The sequence below is a fragment of the Equus przewalskii genome, chromosome 2 (genome assembly GCF_037783145.1).
Source record: "Equus przewalskii isolate Varuska chromosome 2, EquPr2, whole genome shotgun sequence".
Lineage (NCBI taxonomy): Eukaryota > Metazoa > Chordata > Mammalia > Perissodactyla > Equidae > Equus > Equus przewalskii.
The window spans coordinates 54,761,418-54,783,865 of NC_091832.1; positions in this window are offsets into that span (position 1 = coordinate 54,761,418).

The window sequence follows — 22,448 nt, forward strand, 5'->3', positions numbered from 1 at the left end:
TAGGAAGAAGGACCTGACACCCATTTCCAAAAAATTGTCCATGTAAACCCTGTGAATAGCAGCAGAGCTTTGTCTGATGCAGCTCCAGAAGATGAGAAGACAGCGCAAAAAGACTGGACAGGGTTCTGCTCTGCTGTACACAGGGTCCAACTAGGAATTCGAATTGACTCGAAGAAACTACCACCACCAAAACATTGGGAGAACTAGAAAATACTTTTATATTTCCCTTGCACCAATGTAATTTATAAAACCAACATTTATTCATTTATTGTATATTTCTGATGACAAAATAAATACATGTTCATTGTAGAAAATTTGTAAAGTGCAGAGAAGAAAAAGATGAAATTAAAATCACCTATAAGCTCTCCTTCATAGTATAAATCTGCTAATATATTGGTGTATGTTATTTTAGGGTTTTTTTTTTTCTAGGTATGGGATAATACTATCTTCTAATTTGCTTTCTTTCTCTTTGTATACTTAGAATATTTTCTATGTAATTGAACAGTCTTAATAGAACATATCTTTCAATGGTTGCTATATGTTCCATAATATCCGCATATCATGAAGTCAATTTGTTATTGTTTGGACATTTAGCTTGCTTTGAACTTTTCGTAATTATACATAACTCTTTGATAAACATCCCTGTTTCTTTTTGTATTCAGCTCTCTAAGAGGCTTTTAAAAAATCATAAATATTTTAATTTAACTTTACAAAGTACTTTCTCTGCATCTACTTTCCTTTTTTTATGAAGAAGATTGTCTCTGAGCTAACGTCTGTGCCAATCTTCCTCTATTTTATATGTGAGATGCTGCCACAGCATGGCTTGACAAGCAGTGTATAGGTCCATGCCGGGGATCTGAACCCACAAACCTGGCCGCCAAAGTGGAGCACATGAACTTAACCACTATGCCACCTGGCTGGCCCTTGTATCTGCTTTTAATATGGTAAATTACATTGATAGATTTTCCAATGTTAAATCACCTTTACTTCTTGGGATAAACTTTATTGATCAGGATGTGCACTCTTGGGTTTAGTTAACTAATATTTCTTTAGAATTTGTGCATCTATGTAAAATTGTTTAGATTTTTTTTCTCCCTTTCATTATACCATCCCTCTCTTCATTTTGTTGGTATTGTCTAGAATTTTAATTCTGGATTGTGATGCATAAATGGTAAATTATTATAGCAAATTATTTATCGTATACTCCCGAGCTTATTTCTTTTCTTGCTGGAATACTTTCTCACAAGTTTCCAAAAAGGTATTTGCAGCAAACTCTTTTATGCTTAAAACTATCTTTATTACACACCTATATTTAAATGATGGTTTCTGTGGATACAAAATTCTAGGCTTTAAGATATTTTCTTTCAACATTTTGAAAATATGTCCCCATTGCCATCTGCCACTGGTGCTGCAGTGAAGAAGCCTGATGTCAGACTGATTCTTGTTCCTCTTTAGGTGATCTTCTTCTTTGTTCTGGAAGCTTTTGGAAATATCTCTTTGGTTTTGATGTTCTTGAATTTTATAATTTAAAGTGTAAGTTTTTATATATTTACTCTGCACTCCTTTTTAATGTGAAGGTTATATTTTTTGAAATCTGGGAAATTCATAATTCTTTAATTATTTCCTCAACTATTCAAAAATATATTGTATATTTTTTGTTTTCTTAATACATTCTTGGTGTCTTCTGGGAGAGTTCTTTAATATGATCTTAAAATGATTCAAGCTATCATTTGAACTTTGTATTTTATTTTTCGTACCTAATATGTCCAGATAATTTTTCTTTATGACTTCTTCCTCCTTCAGTGTTGAACATGTCCCTCTCTCTTATGTTTTGAACAACCTCCCCTATCTCATTGATAATTTATTTTTATTAAATTCTTTATTTAACAAAGAATTTATTTTATCCTATTTATTTATTCTATTTATTCTATTATTTATGTATTCATCTATTTTAAATTCTCGCTCTGTCTGTTCCATCACTTCCTCTGTCTCATTTAACTCATTCAGGGTGTGATCCTTCCTATAAAGGTTGTGAAGATGTCTTGCTACTGTCTCTAGCAACCTCGCCGTCTCCTGGAGGTTTTGCTTTGCCCATCTTGGTTCATGATGCAAACCCAGGGAAGGGGTTAAGGCTCGGATCCCAGCTTGTGCCCCCTCCTGATGAGAAAATGCTTCAACTCTGTCATTGTCTCTAGCTTTGCCCTGGCTCAGCCTTTTCAGGAGCTGTAATCGCCTAGCTATTGAGATGTGGATGGGTGTCTGAGCAAGAACACTCAGGGACAAGTCTTAGGCGTTCTGTTTTTGTTTTGTGACTTTATCGAAGTATAATTGGCAAATAAAAATTGTATATATTTAAGGTATACAGCCTGATGTTTTGATATGCATATACAGTGTGAAATGATTACCACAATCAATTTAATTAACACATCTATCACCTCACATAGTTACAATTTTGGGGGAGGATGTGTGATAAGAACGCTCATGGGATTAACTCTCTTAGCAAATGTCACTGGAATATTTTCAGCTTTAGAAAAGAAGGAAATACTTCCATTTGTGACAATCTGCATGAACCTGGAGGACGTTATGCTAAGTGAAATAAGCCAGACACAGAAGGACAAGTGCTGCATGATCCCACTTACATGCGGCATCTGAGAAAGTTGGTTTCATAAAAGCAGAGAGTAGAATGGTGGTTGCCAAGGGGTTGGGGGTTAGGGGACATGGGGAGATGGTGGTCAAAGGGTGTGAAGTTTCATTTAGACAGGATAAATAAGTTCTGGAGGTATAATGCATGACAAGCCCTAGTTAACTTCACTCCACTCCTGGCAGGTTGATGCACTACCTTCATTTTAATCTTTCCCCCATCCCTGGGGCTGGTGCTAGACTGACGCTGCTGTATCTGTCATTATATATGATGTCATATATGACATTCTGCCTTGCAGAATTGGAGAGACTAATGCTGGAGAGTAAAAAGGCACATAAAACAACTAGTCCTAGTTAAATCTTAGTCCTGCCTGTGGTACCCAGTCCTCTTTCATTCATGTTAATTGCGTATTCCCATGCTACAGGACCCCAATGACGCACTGTTGGCCTGGGATTTCCAGCAATTTTTCTTTTCTTTTCTTTTCTTTTTTTTTTTTTGAGGAAGATTAGCCCTGAGCTAACTGCTGCCAATCCTCCTCTTTTTTCTGAGGAAGACTGGCCCTGAGCTAACATCCATGCCCATCTTCCTCTATGGGTGGGACGCCTATCACAGCATGGCTTGCCAAGCGGTGCCATGTCCACACCCGGGATCCCAACCGGCGAACCCCAGGCCGCCGAAGCGGAACGTGAGCAGCTAACCGCTACACCACCGGGCCCGCCCCTCTAGCAATTTTTCTTTGTTTACTTTTTAACCTTAACTACTATGATTCATCAATCTACTCCTAGCTTCTGTGGCATTTGTACTCACAAGAGGAGGCCAACAACACTTGCTAGTGCTCTTATTTTGTCTGTTATAAATTTTATATGTCAATCTTTTATCCAGTGTTCTTGCTGAATCTTTACTAGCTTTATCCATTTGTCTGTAGATTAGATATTGTATGTAAATAGATATTTTCTAGAAATAATTTCAGTGATGTATCTCCTCTTGCAATTATTAAACTTTTTTTTCTTTGTCTTATTGTATTTGTTAGGATCTCTATTATAATATCAACAGTAAAATTAATATTGAGAATTATTTTCTTGTTCTTGACAATAAGAATAATATTTGCTTTAGGTTTTTGATAGATGTCATTTATCAGCTTAAGAAAGTTTCCTTTTATCCTTAGTTTAAAAACTAGGAGTTTTTGTTTTAATTTTAATTTTTGTTTTTATAGCAGTAACATTGGATTATAACATTATATAACTTTCAGATGTACATTGTAATATATTTCGAATTCTGTGTAGATTACATCACGTTCACCACCTAAAGACTAATTATAGTCCATCACCACACATGTGAGCCTGATCACCCCTCTCCCCTCCTCCCTCCCGACTTCCCCTCTGGTAACTATCAATCCAATCTCTGTCTCTATGTGTTTGTTTGACGTTGTTTTTATCTTCTACTTACGAATGAGATCATACAGTATTTGACTTTCTCCCTCTGACTTATTTCACTCAGCATAATACCCTCAAGGTCCACCCATGTTGTCACAAATGGCTGGGTTTCATCCTTTCTTATGGCTGAGTAGTATTCCATTGTGTATAAATACCACATCTTCTTTATCCATTCGTCCCTTGATGGGCACCTAGGTTGCTTCCAAGTCTTGGCTATTGTGAATAATGCTGTGATGAACGTAGGGGTGCATGTATCTTTATACATTTGTGTTTTCAAGTTCTTCGGATAAATACCCAGCAGTGGGATAGGATCATATGGTAGATCTATTCTTAATTTTCTGAGGATACTCCATACTGCTTTCCATAGTGGCTGCTCCAGTTTGTACTCCCACCAGCAGTGTACAAGGGTTCTCTTCTCTCCACATCCTCTCCAACACCTTTTGTTTCCTGTCTTGTTAATTATAGCCATTCTGACTGGAGTGAGGTGATATCTCATTGTAGTTTTGATTTGCATTTCTCTGATAGTTAATGGTGATGAACGTGTTTTCATGTACCTGTTGGCCATCCGTATATCTTCTTTGGAGGAATCTCTGTTCAGATCTTTTGCCCATTTTTTAATTGGGTTGTTGGTTTTTTTGTTGTTGAGCTGTATGAGTTCTTTGTATATTTTGGATATTAACCCCTTATCTGATATATGGTTTGCAAATATCTTCTCCCAACTGTTAGGTTGTCTTTTCATTTTGTTGATGGTTTCCTATGCTGTGCAGAAGGTTTGTAGTTTGATCTAACCCCATTTGTTTATTTTTTCTTTTGTTTCCCTTGCCCAGTCAGACATGGTACTTGAAAATACGCTGCTAAGACTAATGTCAAAAAGCATGCTGCCTATATTTCCTTCTAGAAGTTCCATGATTTCAGGTCTTACATTCAAATCTTTAATCCATTTTGAGTTGATTTTTGTTCACGGTGTAAGATGATGGTCTTCTTTCATTCTTTTGCACGTGGCTGTCCAATTTTCCCAACATCATTTATTGAAGAGTCTCTCCTTTCTCCATCGCATGCTCTTGGCTCCGTTGTCGAAAATTAGCTGTCCATATGTGTGTGGGTTTATTTCTGGGCTCTCAATTCTGTTCCATTGATCTGTGTGTCTGTTTTTGTGCTAGTACTATGCTGTTTTGGTTACTATAGCTTTGTAGTAGATTTTGAAGTCAGGAAGTGTGAGGAGTTTTTGTTTTTGTTTCAAATCATGGATGCTGTTGAGTTTTGTCAAGTCCTTTTTCTGCAATTATTGTGATAATCATATGGTTTTCCTTCTTTTTTTACTTCTCTCCTTGTTTCCCTTTCATTCTTTCCTTTCTTTTTCTCATTTTCCTTCTTTAATCTGTTAATTAATGTGGCAGGAACACATCAGTGGATTTTCTGAATGTTGAAACATCCTTGCATTCTTGGAATAATATATATTTAGATTTGACTTGCTAATAGTTCAATATTTTTGCATATAGGTTCATAAATGAGATGGTGTTATACGTTCTTGTTTTATTTTTGTCCAGTTTGGGCCAATTTTATATTAACCCTATAAAACGAGTTGGCTAACTTCCCCCACCTACTGAAACTAGTTATATGAGATAGGGAATAGCTATTCCTTGAAAGTCTAGAGAAACTGAGCTATAAAACCACTTAGACTAATAATTTTTTTGTATGTGTGTGAAGAAACATTTTACCAGCTAAAGAGCTTTGAAGGATATTGACAGGTTTTTAATTTCTTCTTGAGATGATTTTGAGAATTTAGATTTTTTTCTAGAAAATTATCCATTTCTCTGAGTTTCAAAATTTATTGGCATAAAATTGTTTGTAATGTTCTCATGATTTTTTAAAAGCTCTGGTATATGCACAGTTATGCCCTCTTTATCCATTACTAATCTTTATGACTTTTTTTTCTTGATCATTACATATTCTCTTCCCCTCACCTCAATTCCTTTCCGGTTTGGAAATTATGATTTTAATTTTTAATCTTTTAGTAGTTACTCTTTAAAATATGTATGCACTATTCTTTTTCTAATGAAAATTACTCAGGAATCCTTAGCCAGAAGATTGTGAGATTGCTGGAATTACCCATTTAGCACACCTTCCCCCACCGTCTTCTCTGTTTTTGCTGTCTGCAGTATTAGGTTCACCTTTAAAAAATCCTAAAAATTAATTACTTTGTCTATCATTTTATTACATTTATAAGCATACGTTATCAATTTCTGGGCTCACCACTGTTTCTGATAACTCACTCCTTTTCTCTAGGATCAGTTGTCACTCTTTAGTGGTTCCTACAATGCAGGTCGGGAGATGAAAAGCAATTGTAGTCCTTTATGTCTGGAAATGTCTAATAATAGCTTAAATGGGTATTAAATAAGACTATTAGTTTGCCTCAGCCATTGCATTTCAGCATCTGTTATTGCTGATGAGTAGTTTGCTGTCAGTCTAATTATCATTCCTTTTTAGGTAATCTGTCATTTTTCTCTGGCAATTATTTACTCTTTTTTTTTCTTTCTTTGGACCTCTGGTATACAGATTTGGAGTACCATAATCTGTCATTCATGAACACTAAGTACCACGTGTGTACAAACTTCAATCTATCATTTGTCTATCTCTATATATCTCTGTATAGATGTATATCAGTATGCCAATATCTGTATAGAAATAGATATATAGGTATATAGATATAGATATGTAGTACTTAATACCTGATATTTAATGAGCCCTTAAGAATGAAAAACTAAATTATTACCCAAAACATGCTTTTTAAAATGAACTCCTTCCCTGTACCATCTCCCTATCTCCCTTCTTCCCAGAAGTAACCCCTAAGACGAATTTTCTATTTATCTTTCCCTTTCTTTAAAATATGTTTTATCTATCTATCTATCTATCTACCTACCTACCTATCTATCAATCTATGCCTCTATAATACATTATTTGATCTAGCTTGATTTTGAACTTTTTAAAAAGGATATTGGCTATACAATTCTCTGGGACTTGTTTTTTTCACACAACATATTAAGATTCATCCAGGTCATCATACGTAGTTGTAGTTCTGTCATGTTCTCTGCTATGAAATAGTCCATCGTATTAATTTACACAATTTAACCTTTCTCTGTCAGTGGACAGTTAGAAGTGTTTCCAATTTTTTTATGTTATGAATAGTGCTGCTATGACATTTTTGTACATATCTCTTGAGACATATGTACTAAAGTTTTTCTTGGAGTGGAATTGCTGAGTTGTGTGGTACAGGGATGTTCAATTTGACATTACAACATCAAATTGATTTTTAAAATAACTCTATCAATTTACTCCCAACAATTACACATGAAGGTGACATTGATACATATTGTTGCCCAAACTCACTATAATCAGATTTATTTAATTTTTACAAATCAAATCAGTAAAAAAATGGCACCTCATTTTTCTTAATTTCAATTTCCCTGATTACCAGTGGAATTAGATAGCCACCTTTTTATTAGCCATATAATTTTCTCTTCTGTGAGATTCAGAATTTTTTTCCCCTACTTGAGTTGTTTCTTTCTTTCTTATCAACTTATACAAGTTTTAAAATATGTTCTCCATATGAATATTTTGTTGGTTATGTGAGTATTTTCTACCAGTTTGTAGTGTGATTTTTCACTTTTTTAAAGTGTCTTTTTTTGAGCAAGAGTTTTAACAATCTTAATGTAATTGCATCTATCAATCTTTTCTTTTTAAAGTTGGTGCTTTCAGTGTTACTGAAGAAATCCTACTCTACCACAAGTCCAGAAGGACACTTCTTCTAAAATTTTTTATGTGACCCAGTTTTCCACTTTTTTTTCTATTTTTTTTCAGTTTTAGGAAAAAATGATTGACATATATCACTGAATAAGTTTAAGGTGTATGGCATGATGGTTTGATTTACATATATTATGAAATGATTACCACAGTAGGTTTAGTTAATATCCATCTTCTCGTATAGATACAATAAAAAGAAAAGAAAGAATATTTCTCTTTGTTATGAGAACTCTTAGGATCCACTCTCTTAACAACTTTCCTGTGTATCCTACAGCAGTGATAACTATAGTCATCATGTTGTACATTACATCTCTAGTACTTATTTATCTTATAACCGGAAGTTTGTACCTTTTGACCACTTTCACCCAATTACCCCTCATCCTACCCTCCACCTCTGGTAACCACAAATCTGATCTCTTTTTCATGAGTTTGGTTTGTTTTTGTTTTTTGATAACACATGTAAGTGAGATCATACAGTATTTGTCTTTCTCTGTCTGACTTATTTCACTTAGCATAATGCCCTCATAAGGTCCATCCATGTTGTTGAAAATGATAGAATCTCCTTATTTTTTTATGGCTGAATAATATTCCTTTGTATATATACATCCCACATCTTCTTTATCTGTTTGTCCACTGATGGACACTTAGGTTGTTTGCATGTCTTAGCTATTGTAAATAATACTGCCATGAACATAGGGGTGCAGATATTTTTTCGAGTTAGCGTTTTTGTTTCCTTTGGATATATTCCCAGAAGTTGAATTGCTGGATCGCATGGTAGTTCTATTTTTAATTTTTTGAGGAAACTCCATACTATTTTTCATAGAGATTCTAGCAATTTACAGTCCCAACAGTGCACAAGGGTTCCTTCTTCTCCACATCCATGCCAGCATTCGTTATCTCTTGTCTTTTTGATGATGATCATTCTAACAGGCGTGAGGTGGTATGTCATTGTGGTTACTTTGCATTTCCCTGATGACTAGTGATGCTGAGCGTCTTTTTATGTATCTGTTGTCAATTTGCATATCTTCTTTGGAAAAATGTCTATTCAGATCCTTTGCCCACTTTTTAACTGGATTATTTGGTTTTTGCTATGGAGTTGTATAAGTTTTTTATATTTTAGATGTTAACCCCTTACCAAATATATGGTTTGCAAATATTTTTTTCCCAATCCATAGGTTGTCTTTTCACTTTGTTGATGATTTCTTTTGCTTTGCAGAAATCTTTTAGTTTGATATAGTCCTACTTTTTTATTTTTGATTTCACTGCTTGTGCTTCAGGTGTGATTTCCAAAAATTCATTACCAAGATCCATATTAAGGAGTTTTTTCCCTATGTTCTTTTCTAGGAATTTCATGATTTCAGGTCTTACATTTAAGTCTTTTATTCATTTTGAGTTAATTTTTGTGAGTGGTATAAGATAGGGGTGTAGTTTCATTCTTTTACATGTGAATATCCAATTTTCCCAACACCATTTATTGAAGAGACTGTCTTTTCTCCATTGATTATCCTTGGTTCCCTTGTCAAATCTTAGTTGACCATACATGCTTGGATTTACTTCTGAGATTTTGATTCTGTTCCATTTTTCTATTTGTGTGTTTTTATGCCAGTATCATACTGTTTTGATTGCTATCTCTTTATGGTATAGCTTGAAACTGGGATGTGTGATGCCTCCTACTTTGTTCTTATTTCTCAGGATTTCTTTGGCTATTGTGGTCTTTTGTGGTTCCATATAAATTTTAGGAGTGACTTTTTTTTATATTTCTGAAAACAATGCCATTGGAATCTTGATAGGGATTGCACTGAATCTATAGATGTCTTTTGGTAGTATTGACATTTTAACAATATTTATTCTCCCAATCCATGAACATTGGATACCTTTCCATTTATTTGTGTCTTTTTTTATTTCTTTCCTCAATGTCTTGTAGTTTTCAGAGTAGATTTCTTTCACTTCCTTGGTTAAATTTATTCCTGAGTATTTTATTTTTTTTGATGCTATCGTAAACGGAATCAATTTCTTTATTTCTTTTTGTTTTCTGCTTTATCTCCCCAAATCCCCCCAGTACATAGTTGTATATCTTAGTTGCAGGTCCTTCTAGTTGTGGCATATGGGATGCCGCCCCAACGTGGCCTGATGAGCGGTGCCATGTCCGTGCCCAGGATCCGAACCCTGGGCTGCCGCAGCAGAGTGCGCGAACTTAACCACTCGGCCACGGGGCCGGCCCCGATTTCTTTATTTCTTTTTCGGGAAATTTATTGTTAGTGTATAGAAATACTACTAAGTTTTGTATGTTAATTTTGTATCCTGCAACTGTACTGAATTTGTTGATTAGTTCTAACGGTTTTTTTGTGGAGTCTTTAGGATTTTATATATATAAAATCATGTCGTCTTCAAATAGAGAAAATTTTACTTCTTTCTTTCTAGTTCTGAGGACTTTTCTTTTTTTTTCTTGCCTGATTGCTCTAGCTAGGGCTTCCAATACTAAGGTGAATAGGAGGGGTGATAGTGGGCATGCTTGTTTTCTTCCTCATCTGACAGGAAAAACTTTCAACCTTTCACCATTAGGTGTGATGTTAGCTGTGGGCTTGTCATATTTGGCTTATATTATGTTGAGATATGTTTCTTCTATGCCTAATGTGTTCAGTGTTTTCTTTTTTTAAATCAAGAATGAATGTTGAGTTTTGTCAAATGCTTTTTCTATATCTATTGACATGATCATATGATTCTTTTCTTTCATTCTATTAGTGTGATGTATCACATTGATTGATTGGCATATATTGAACCATCTTTGCATCCCAGGGATAAATCCCACTTAAGTATGGTGAATGATTCTTTTAATGTGCTGCTGAATTTGGTTTGCTAGTATTTTGTTGAGAATTTTTGCATTTGTATTCATCAGGGATATTAGCCTGTAGATCTTTTTTCTAGTAATGTCCTTATCTGGCTTTGGTATCAGGATAATGCTGGCCTCATAAAATGAGTTTGGGAGTATTCCCTCGTCTTCAATTTCTTTGGAAGAGTTTGAGAAGTATCGGTGTTAATTCTTCTTTAAATGTTTGGTAAAATTCATCAATGAAGCCACCTGATCCTGGGCTTTTCTTCTTTGGGAGATTTTTGATTACTGATTCAATCTCCTTACTAGTAATTAGCTTATTCAGATTTTCTGTTTCTTCCTGGTTCAGTCTTGGTAGGTTGTATGTTTCTAAGAATTTTTTCATTTCTTCTAGGTTGTCCAGTTTGTTGGTGTATATCTGTTCAAAGAAGACTCTTATGATCCTTTTTATTTCTGTGGTATCAGTTGTAAGGTCTCCTTTTTCATTTATAAGTTTGTTGATTTGGGTTCTCTGTTTTCCTTGGTTAGTCTAGCTAAGGGTTTGTCGGTTTTGTTTATCTTTTCAAAGAACCAACTTTTAGTTTGGTTAATCTTTTTCTACTGTTTTTCTGTTCTTTATTTCATTTATTTCTACTCTAATCTTTTTTGTTTCCTTCCTTCAGCTAACTTTGGGCTCAGTTTGTTCTTTTTTCCCCTAGCTCCTTAAGGTGTAGAGTTAGGTTGTTTATTTAGGATCTTTCTTGCTTTTTAATGTGGGCATTTAGTTCTATGAACTTCCCTCTTAGAACTGCTTTTGCTGTACCCCATAAGTTCTGTATGTGGTGTTTTCATTTTTATTTGTCTCAAGAAATATTTTTGTTTCCCCTTTAATTTCATCTTTGATCCATTAGTTATTCAGAAGAGTGGTGTTTAATTTCCATTTACTCATGAATTTTCCAGTTTTCCTGTGGTTATTGATTTCTCATTTTATGCCATTGTGGTCAGAGAAGATAGTTGGTATGATTTCAGTCTTCTTGAATTTGCTAAAACTTGTTTTGTGGCCTAATATATGATCTATCCCATAAAATGTACCATGTGTGCTTGAGAAGAATGTGTATTCTGCTTCTGTTGGATAGAATGTTCTATATATGTCTATTAGGTCCATTTGGTCTATAGTGTTGTTCAAATCCACTGTTTCCTCATTGATTCTCTGTCTGGATGATCTATTTATTGTGGGAGTAGGATATTAAAGTCCCCAGCTATTATTGCATTGCTGTTTATTTCTCTTAGCTCTGTTAGTTTTTGATTTAAATATTTAGGTGGTCTGATGTTGGACACATAGATATTTACAATTGTTATATCTTCTTGATGGATTGATTTCTTTATTAAAAGTTGTAGTGTTTGCTTTTGACATATATATTCTTAGATTATTTTTCTTTATTTTTTTTGTGCTCTCCAGTTTCACTGGTTTTATTTCCTCTGTTTTTCTCAGTATTGGTACACACTTACAATCCAGGGACTCATGTCTTTCTCCATTGATGGAAAATTTTCAGTTGTTGTTTTCCTGAATATTGCCTCTCCATCTTCTATTTTCTGCTTACAGAACTCCTATTTACTTATGTGTAAAATCATATGGTATTTGACTTTCTCTGCTTCACTTATTTTGCTTAGCATAATACCCTCGAGGTCCAACCACATTATCACAAATGGCAAGATTTCATCTTTTTTTTTTTTTTTTATACCTGAGTACTATGCCATTGTGTATATATACCACATCATCTTCTTTATCCATTGATCCATTGATGGACACTTAGGTTGTTTCCAAGTTTTGGCTATAATAATGCTGCAATGAACATAAGGGTGCATATATCTGTACGCATTTGTGTTATCATGTTCTTTAGATAAATATCCAGAAGTGGAAGATAAAAACAACAACAACAAACAAACACATAGATAAAGAGATTAGATTGGTGGTTACCAGAGGGGAAGTGGGGAGAGAGGAGGGTGAAAGGGAAAATAGGGCACATGTGTATGGTGATAGATGGTAATTAGTCTTTGGTTGGTGAATATGATGTAGTCTATACAGAAATAGAAATGTAATGATGTACAACTGAAATTTACATACTGTTGTAAACCAATGTTACCATAACTGAAAAAAAGGAACTCCTATTTAATGGAAGTTGAGATTCTCAATATAGTATCCATCTTTCATCAACTCTTTCTTTCTTAAACTATCTCTATTTCTCTAGTGCACTTTAGAGAAAACATTTTAGTACTTTCTTCCAGTTCACTAATTCTTCCTTTAATTATTTCCAGTCAAGAGATCATCCTGTTGTTGAGTTTATTAGATCAATAATTATATTTTTCAACTTAATGATTTCAATTTTTAAAGACTATCCACTTCTTTATATATTTCATAATTTTTTAAAACTTTTTATTAAGATTATGATAGTTTAAAACCTTGTGAAATTTCAGTTGTACATTATTGTTAGTCATGTTGTAGGTGCACCACTTCACCCTTTGTGCCCTCCTCCCACCCCCCCTTTCCCCTGGTAACCACCAATCAGTTCTCTTTGTCTATATGTTTAACTTCCAACTATGAGTGGAGTCATACAGAGTTCGTCTTTCTCTATCTGGCTTATTTCACTTAACATAATACCCTCAAGGTCCATCCATGTTGTTGTGAATGGGATGATTTTATCCTTTTTTATGGCTGAGTAGCATTCCATTGTGGGTGTGTATATATATATATATATATATATATATATATATATATATATATATATATTTATACTGTATCTTCTTTAGCCAATCATCAATTGATGGGCACTTAGGTTGCTTCCACATCTTGGCTATTGTAAATAATGCTGCGATGAACATAGGGGTGCATGGGACTTTTGGAATTGCTGATTTCAAGTTCTTTGGGTAGATACCCAGTAGTGGGATGGCTGGGTCATATGGTATTTCTATTTTTAATTTTTTGAGAAATCTCCATACTGTTTTCCATAGTGGCTGCACCAGTTTGCATTCCCACCAGCAGTGTATGAGGGTTCTTTTTTCTCCACAACCTCTCCAACATTTGTCACTTTTTGTTTGGTTAGTTTTGCCATTCTAACAGGTGTAAGGTTATATCTTAGTGTAGTCTTGATTTGCATTTCCCTGATGATTAGTGATGATGAGCATCTTTTCATGTGTCTATTGGACATCTGTATATCTTCTTTGGAGAAATGTCTGTTCATGTCCCCTGCCCATTTTTTGATCGGGTTGTTTGATTTTTTGTTGTTGAGCTGTGTGAGTTCTTTATATATTATGGAGATTAACCCTTTGTCGGATATATAACTTATAAATATTTTTTCCCAACTAGTGGGTTGTTTTTTTGTTTCAATCTTGTTTTCCCTTGCCTTGAAGAAGCTCTTTAGTCTGATGAAGTCCCATTTGTTTATTCTTTCTATTGTTTCCCTTGTCTGAGGAGATATGGTGTCCAAAAAGATCCTTTTGATACTGATGTCAAAGAGTGTACTGCCTATATTTTCTTCTAGAAGACTTATTGTTTCAGGTCTAAACCTTAGGTCTTTGATCCATTTTGAGTTTATTTTTGTGAATGGTGAAAAAGAATGGTCAATTTTCATTCTTTTATATGTGGCTGTCCAGTTTCCCCCACACCATTTATTGAAGAGACTTTCCTTTCTCCATTGTATGCCCTCAGCTCCTTTGTCGAAGATTAGCTGTCCATAGATGTGTGGTTTTATTTCTGTGCTTTCAATTCTGTTCCATTGATCTGTGCACCTGTTTTTGTACCAGTACCATGCTGTTTTGATTACTGTGGCTTTGTAGTATGCTTTGAAGTCAGGGATTGCGACACCTGCAGCTTTGTTCTTTTTTCTCAGGATTGCTTTAGCAATTTGGGGTCCTTTGTTGCCCCATATGAATTTTAGGATTCTTTGTTCTATTTCTGTAAAGAATGTCATTGGGATTCTGATTGGGATAGCATTGACTCTGTAGATTGCTTTAGGTAGTATGGACATTTTAACTATGTTTATTCTTCCAATCCATGTGCATGGAATGTCTTTCCATCTCTTTATGTCATTGTTGATTTCTTTCAAGAAGGTCTTGTAGTTTTCGTTGTATAGGTCTTTCACTTCCTTGGTTAAATTTACCCCAAGGTATTTTATTCTTTTTGTTGTGATTGTGAATGGGATTGAGTTCTTGAGTTCCTTTTCTGTTAGTTCATTGTTAGAGTATAGAAATGCGACTGATTTATGTATGTTGATTTTATACCCTGTAACTTTGCTATAGTTGTTGATTATTTCTAACAGTTTTCCAATGGATTCTTTGGGGTTTTCTATATATAAGATCATGTCATCTGCAAACAGTGAGAGTTTCACTTCTTCATTGACTATTTGGATTCCTTTTATTTCTTTTTCCTGCCGAATTGCTCTGGCCAAAACCTCCAGTACCATGTTGAATAAGAGTGGTGAGAGTGGACTCCCATGTCTTGTTCCTGTTCTCAGAGGGATGATCATTTTTTTTTAAATTTGTAGATATTATTCCTTCATTTTTCTCTTTGAAGACCCTAAATATACTTATTTATTTTGAAATCTATTTCAGGTTCTGTTATTTTATTTCCATCTGTAGTGAATTCATATTCTGATTATTGATTTTATTGGCTTTTTTTCTATCTTTTATTTTCTTTGAAATTTATATTTTTAAGCTCATTTTGAGTAGGTGGACATTTTTCTCTCTCACTCTTTTTCTTTGGGGTCACTCTCCATTTAGTGGCCTTGAAATGACTGTCCCTAGGTCCCCTAGAGCCATGTCCTATATTAGTGGCCCAGGACTCCTGCTGTGCAGTGAAATTAGAGATGTCACAGCTTCTGCTTGCCTAGGTTCTTTTCTTGGTCTTAAGGCTCTGTCTGCTTTCTCTTTCCTCTCCTAGCCCAGGAAGCATTTGGCAACAACATTTAGGAGACCTGGAAGTCAAACCAAAAGTATATTTTATTCTATGTTTTCTTTCCTTCTTCTTCTTCTTTTTTTTTTTTGAGGAAGATTAACCCTGAGCTAACTGCCACCAATTCTCTCCTTTTTATTGAGGAAGACTGGCCCTGAGCTAACATCTATGCCCATCTTCCTCTACTTTATATATGGGACACCTGCGACAGCATGGCTTGACAAGTGGTGCATAGGTGCACACCCAGGATCCAAACTGGCAAACTCCAGGCCACTGAAGCGGAATGTTCAAACTTAACTACTGTGCCACCGGACTGGCCCCCATTCTATATTTTCTTAATTGTTAAAGTCAAGAGTGAAACATCATCTCTTATCTCCATGTTAGATGAGGAATTTAGTATATAAATTGCCCCTTCTCTTTTACTTCTTGGTTTTTCTAATGTGGTTTGGGATTTTAAATCAGGATTATTGCTCTCTATTTATTTTAAAGAACCAGTTTCACTGTTAAACTGGAAATGCTTCAATGCAATAGACTAGGAACACCGATAAATGGAGCACTAGTGATCATGAAGAAGATGATCTTTTTGGGAACTGCCAATTTTCTTCTACCCAGGTAGCAATTGCAAAAAATGAAAAATAAAAATAACATAACTAAAGTAGGTGCTCTTTGCAGATCTTTGCAATAGTTATCTCTTTTTCAGAGCAGATTTTAGTTTATATCCTTGTTATAAATAGCTTTCTCAATAAGGTTTGGAAACACTCATGAGGATGTGGAGGTATTTAAATGTAAAGTATTCGTAGGTATTGGAAATACGGCAAAACTGAAACCTAAATGGTCTATGCTATCATGGAATTTATGGTCTCGTTAAACAAACTGAATCACTTATACTTCTTCAAGTTCACCTTCAACACGTTTCATTCTGCCACAGCTCTTGTCAAGGACACTCATGGCCTCTCTGTTGCCAAATCTAATAAAATTTTCATTGTGTTTGACTTCTCGGCAACATTTGAGAGAGTTGACTACCTATTTTTCTTAAATTGCTTTTCTCTCTTCATTTTGATGAGATGAGACTCCTGGTTCTCCTTCTGTTTCTCTGGCTGCTCTTCTACAATCTGACTGAAAAATTATGGATTTCCCAGGGCTTTTTCTTGAGCCTCATTTCTAGTAATTCTCTCTCCTTATGAAATCTTATCCAGTTCCAAAGCTTTAAATAACATATAATGAGGCTTCTCACAGTTAATCATCAGCTCTAAAGCCTCTTTTAAGCTCTGAACTCATAGATCTAGTTGCCTACTCAATATCACTCATGGATGCATGGTAGACAACTCAAACAAACCATGAAATTGTTATCCACTAAATTATTCCTTCTCAGTTATTCCCTTATCTCAGTAAATGATTGTACCGGCTAGTTGCTAAGCTGAAAGTCTGGGAATTTTTTTTAATCACTTTTCCTTAACCCAAATATCCAATCCATTACAGTCCCTACAAAATATATCTTGAATTCATCCACTTTTCTCCATTCCCATTACCACCACTGAAGTCTAAGCCACCATCACCTCTTGTCTAGATCACAAGAAGAGATTCTTCCTGGTCTATATGCTTGCATACCTGCCTCACTGCAGTCTCTTCTTCACATGGCAGAAAAAGCGATCTTTTGAGAATATGAATCATATCATGTTATTCCCCAGCTTAAGATCCCTCATACCTTCCCAGTGTCTTTAGAAAAAGTCCAGGTCCTCTTCACATGGTTTATTTCGCCAACCTCATCTTATTCCGTTCTCCTTTAGTTTCTTTCAATTGCTCAAACATGGCAGATTTTTTTTTTTTGTCTTTGATCCTTTGTATTTGCTGTTCCTTCTGCCCAGGAAGTTCTGTCCCTGGCTTGTTGCAAGATCTTCACTCAACTATATCATTGTCAAAGATGTTTTCTCTGACCGTACTATTTAAAGTATCCCCCAGATTGTTTAGCTCAGTTAATATTTTCTTTTTTCCCTTCATAATATTATATGAAATTATCTTATTTGTTTGTTTTTTTACTTACTATTATCCATACCCAGTAGACTGTAAGTTCCATAGGGCAGAGATTTTGTCTAGTTCATTGACATATTCTTATAACCTAGAACTAGAATGACAGTATAATTTATTCTTCAAACAGGGACACTTGTGTTCATGATAAAATACTAAGATGAATGGGATGCAAAGATAACAGGTCTAAACAGGCACCACCCCAAACTGTGATGTATGGTCAGTCTGCTGAGAGCACTAGCTGACACCTAGTTGGCGCTCATTAATGAGCTAATACAAATAATTATAGAATCACATACTGCTAAGTGAAAGAAGCTGGTGTGAAAAAGCTAAATACTGTATTATTCCATTTATATGAGGTTCTAGAAAAGCTAAAACTATAGCGATGGTAAACACATCAGTGGTTGGCGGGGGCCGGCGGGAGGTGGAGGGTTTAATAGGTGAAGCGCGGGGCATTCTTTAGGACAGTGAAACTATTCTATGTGATGCTGTGATGGTGAATACTCTGCATTTGTAAAACCCATAGAACTTTATAGTATAAACAGTGAGCCTTAATGTATGAAAGTTTAAAAAAATTTCCTCCTCCCCTAAGGAGATCAGGGGATCCCAGGGTGACATATATCTTTGACAAAAGAGTCTAACTCAGCTATAAATGTATAAGAAAACCTCACTGAAGGAAGTGGGGTGAGGGAAGTTGCTGACCTAAGTAACTTTGGAAGTGAGTGGAGACTGTAAGACTAAAGCCATAAGGAACTGTACATAATCACTGCACTCTGTTTGGTAAAGTTGTTTCCACAGGGATCTGGGTTAACAATTCTGAAGCCGCTATACATGTATACTGAAGCTGAACAATTAAGTAAGTGGATGGCAGACGGTATGAGCCAGGTTCTCACTGTTGAAGTAGAAGGGTGCAGATAAGCAAGGAAGGAGAGGAGACTAGAATGATCTGTGTGCTACTGAATTAGAGTTGGAGACATTGGTACAAACTCATGTTTCATTTAATATAGATATGGATGAATACATATAGAAATATTTATAGACATATATATTTATATACATGGGTTAGTATATTACACACACATATTTCCTTGCTCTGTCATCTTCAGCACATTCAGCACACAGACCGTGGTTTCTAATATCTTCTCCAAAAAGAAGAATCAGAGCTCTTTGGAGAACTGGCTGATCTAGGACTAAGGCAGGGAATAAGCAAGATGAGCCTCTAGTAGTGCCAGAAAATAATGAAATGCACACACACACCCACACATGCACACACACACAAGGATGAGGGCATGTCAAAGGAAGACAGCAGCCAAACTGAAAGAGCTCTCTTGGGCCGAAACTGGAACAGCTTGAGTGACAAAATAAACAACATGGTACTAGACTAGAACCTATGGTATAAGATAAGTATTCATGAGTCCAAACAAATGATTGAATAAATTAGTAAATTAAGGAGAAGAGACAATTTTCTTGTGCCAAAGATTTCCAAGTAATTTATGCAGAAACTCACCTCTCGAGGAGGTGGAGCATAGTTCCTCACTCCTTAAGTGTGGGCTGCACATGATGAATCCTTCCCAAGGAGTACAGTATGGAAAGGGGGAGAAATAGCTTTACACTGGAGAATCTGACAAAGACTACTGCAGCCAGACCATCAGGGTCAACGGCAATAGTGAGAAGTCACATTGATAGCATGAATCCCTGAGAAGATGTGGTGAGAATTCCTCCCCCAAACCCAGAACCTCAGTCTCGCCATAATGAAAAGATCAGGCACACCCAAACTGAAGAACAGTTTATAAAATACTTGACCAGGACTCCTCAAAGCTGTCAAGGTCGTGAACAAGAGAAGTCTGAGAAATTGTCACAGTCCAGAGGAGCCTAAGGAAGCCTGATGACCAAATGCCATGTGGGATCCCAGCGGGGATCCTGAGACAGAAGAGGGACATTAAGTAAGCATATTGAATGCAGTATGGAACTATGTAGAATAGTCTAGGGATACAAAAAGGGATATTTACCTAGTCTAGTGATGGGAGGAGAAGGCTTCTTTGGCCAAGCAATATATAAACTAAAGCCTGAAAGGTGAATAAAAGCCAGCACAAGGGTGGGTTCTGAGCTGGGAGCAAGCAGAAGAATGTCCTAGGCAAAGGGGTAGCATGTGGGATGACCCACAGGCAGAGAAAAGCATGTTACACTGAAGAAAAGTAAACAAGTCCAATATCTTATGTTCATCACCCCTCTCTTTCTCCAGAACAGCTCTTGAAGAGGCTATGATTAGTCCCATTTCTCAGGAAATGGAGACCACGTTCCTAGGCACATAACTGATTGGTGGTTAAAGCAGCATTGGCATCAATTCCCTAGCCCATCAGACGTTAAAACCTATGTCCTTTCCTCTCATGCTACTTTCCTAAGAAGGCTGTAAAAGTAGGCTGTGGTCAGGCAGTTTCTCGTTCCTGAAAATGAGCAACCCTGATCCTGCGAGGAGTTAACATACAGATTGGCAGGGAATGTGGGAATGGCTGGCCACAGCACCATTAGTTCTCGCTAAGTTGCTCTCACAAGAAGTGTTCTCTTACTTGCCAGGAACAAGAGCCCTCTGAAACCAGAGGTCAAATTCCAACCTATGAACCCAAGGGGAATTATGTATCATGAAAATATGGCCTGAGAGCTGGAATCAAAAAGAAAAAAAAAGCCTGTTATGGAAAGGAGAATCACAGCAGTGGAAAGAAGGATGGGGGTGGAGACAGGCTGTACCGGGTAGGGGAGAGGTGGACAAGGTGAAGAATTCAGTCTCTTGGAAGGTGCCACCAGGAAGAGTCAAGAGTCAGCCCAACGTTGTTAACTTAAAGGGCTCTGCCCCAATTCCATCTCCTGCACCTGTCCTCCTCCTCTTTCACCACCAATTTAACAAACTATTAAAAAACCAAGAGGAACTGTCCAAACCTGGCACCCACCTGAAAAGTCTCACATGCGTCCTCACCAGCCCAAGCCCGGGCACAGAGCAGCATTTGCTGGAGCAGTGTGGGAAAAGGGATACCTCAGACAGAAAACAAACTCAAGTGCTGGACTGGTGACAATGGAAGTGATATAAAAGTCCTTAAAATGCTAAAAAGATGGCTAAAAAAAATTAAGAACACCCATAGCAATGCAAAAAAGCACTTGGAGGGAGTTGAGTATTAGGAAAACTGCTTATAATGGATCATTAGATGAACTGCTTTCTGTCTGTCTGTTTTTTTGGTGAGGAAGATTGGCCCTGAGCTATCATCTGTTCCCAGTCTTCCTCTTTTTTCTTGAGGAAGATTGTCTCTGAGCTAACGTCTGTGGCAATCTTCCTCTGTTTTGTATGTGTGATACCACCACAACATGGCTTGATGAGCGGTGGGTAGGTCTGCACCCAGGATCTGAACCCGCGAACCCCAGGCTGTGGAAGTGGAGCATATGAACTTAAGCACCACACCACCGTGCAGGGCCCAACATCAATTGCTTTTAACCTAAAGCTCTGAGGATAAGTTTACTAACGAAAAGGGATGGCAAATATAACGCTGTCTGATGCTATTTGCTGCGGGAACATGGGGCTGGGAAAGGAAGCAGGTGAAAGTTGGTGCTCTTTTTTGTCCCTCTGTCACAGTTCCCAGGTGAAGCCCTTAAATGAGTAACCCCTAGGGTCAGCAGTTTGGCATCTTTTGAGTGCCTTGGAGCCTTCCTGGTCCGGCCCTAGAGCTGGGTCTGATCTGTCCTGGGACCCGCCCACCTAGAGGATGGCCTTTTCAGAGGCTGACCTGTTATTTGTGTGGTCGTTTGAGAGATGGCCAGAATTTTCTCTAGGGTGCGTTATACTGTAGGGATCCAGGTTTGGGGCACGCCTAGTGTCTCCTGATTGTTTAGCTAGAGAGCCTCAGTTTTGCCACACAGATGGAGTCAGGCATGCCGTTCTCTTTCCAAGCAAGCTTGAATCAAAGGGAGGTGTGGTGGAGATTCAGAACTTTGAAGCTGGAAGCAATTGACTTTTGGATCCTGGCGGAGGAAGGGGAAGTATTTGTGGTTCGGTGTTTACATTGGCTCAGATAACAGGGCTTCGACAGTTGTGGTCTTACTTTCTCATCACCACGCCCTTATGCATCAGCCTCACTGAGCTGGCTAAGTGGTGTCCTAGGGACATTCTTCACCAGCTGACCTTCGTCCTGGCTGTTTCTAACACAAGCACCATTAGCTGTCCTGTAGCTCAGGATATTAAATGTCATGGAGTGGGGGTGGGGTGGCAGTTCAACACGTCAGCCTGCTTCTCTGACTCTGACTAAAGTGTACTGGTGATCATTTGCCAAGAAGTTCTGTACAAGAAGGTGGCATGACTCTGAATTGTTAACACAGAATGGGGCTACTTGGGGACAAATATATGTGGTATGTAAGTTAAGTACTGTGAATTCTCTTACACAAAACATACCAGAAGATAACGCTTTTGGATGAATACTGCCAACTTCCATGTACTTATTCACTGAGGCCAGCTGTCCGCTGAGGCCATCTTGATCCTAACACTGAATACACTTACTGTTGGAACTCATCTTTGGAAATGGTCTTGGGGAACTTGTGACATTCCTTTGCATACCATCAATGGTGAGTCTTCATTCTTGGAAGATGTATTCGCTTTGAGGAAGGAGCCAAGATCATAATGACTTCAAACCAGAATGGTAGATGTTTTGGCAGAGAATTATTGTTTTTGGTGAAAATAATTATAAAACCTTTTTATCCCCCCTCTTTAACCTCATCTCTCTGACTGACATCATAGAATCTAAGAATTATAGT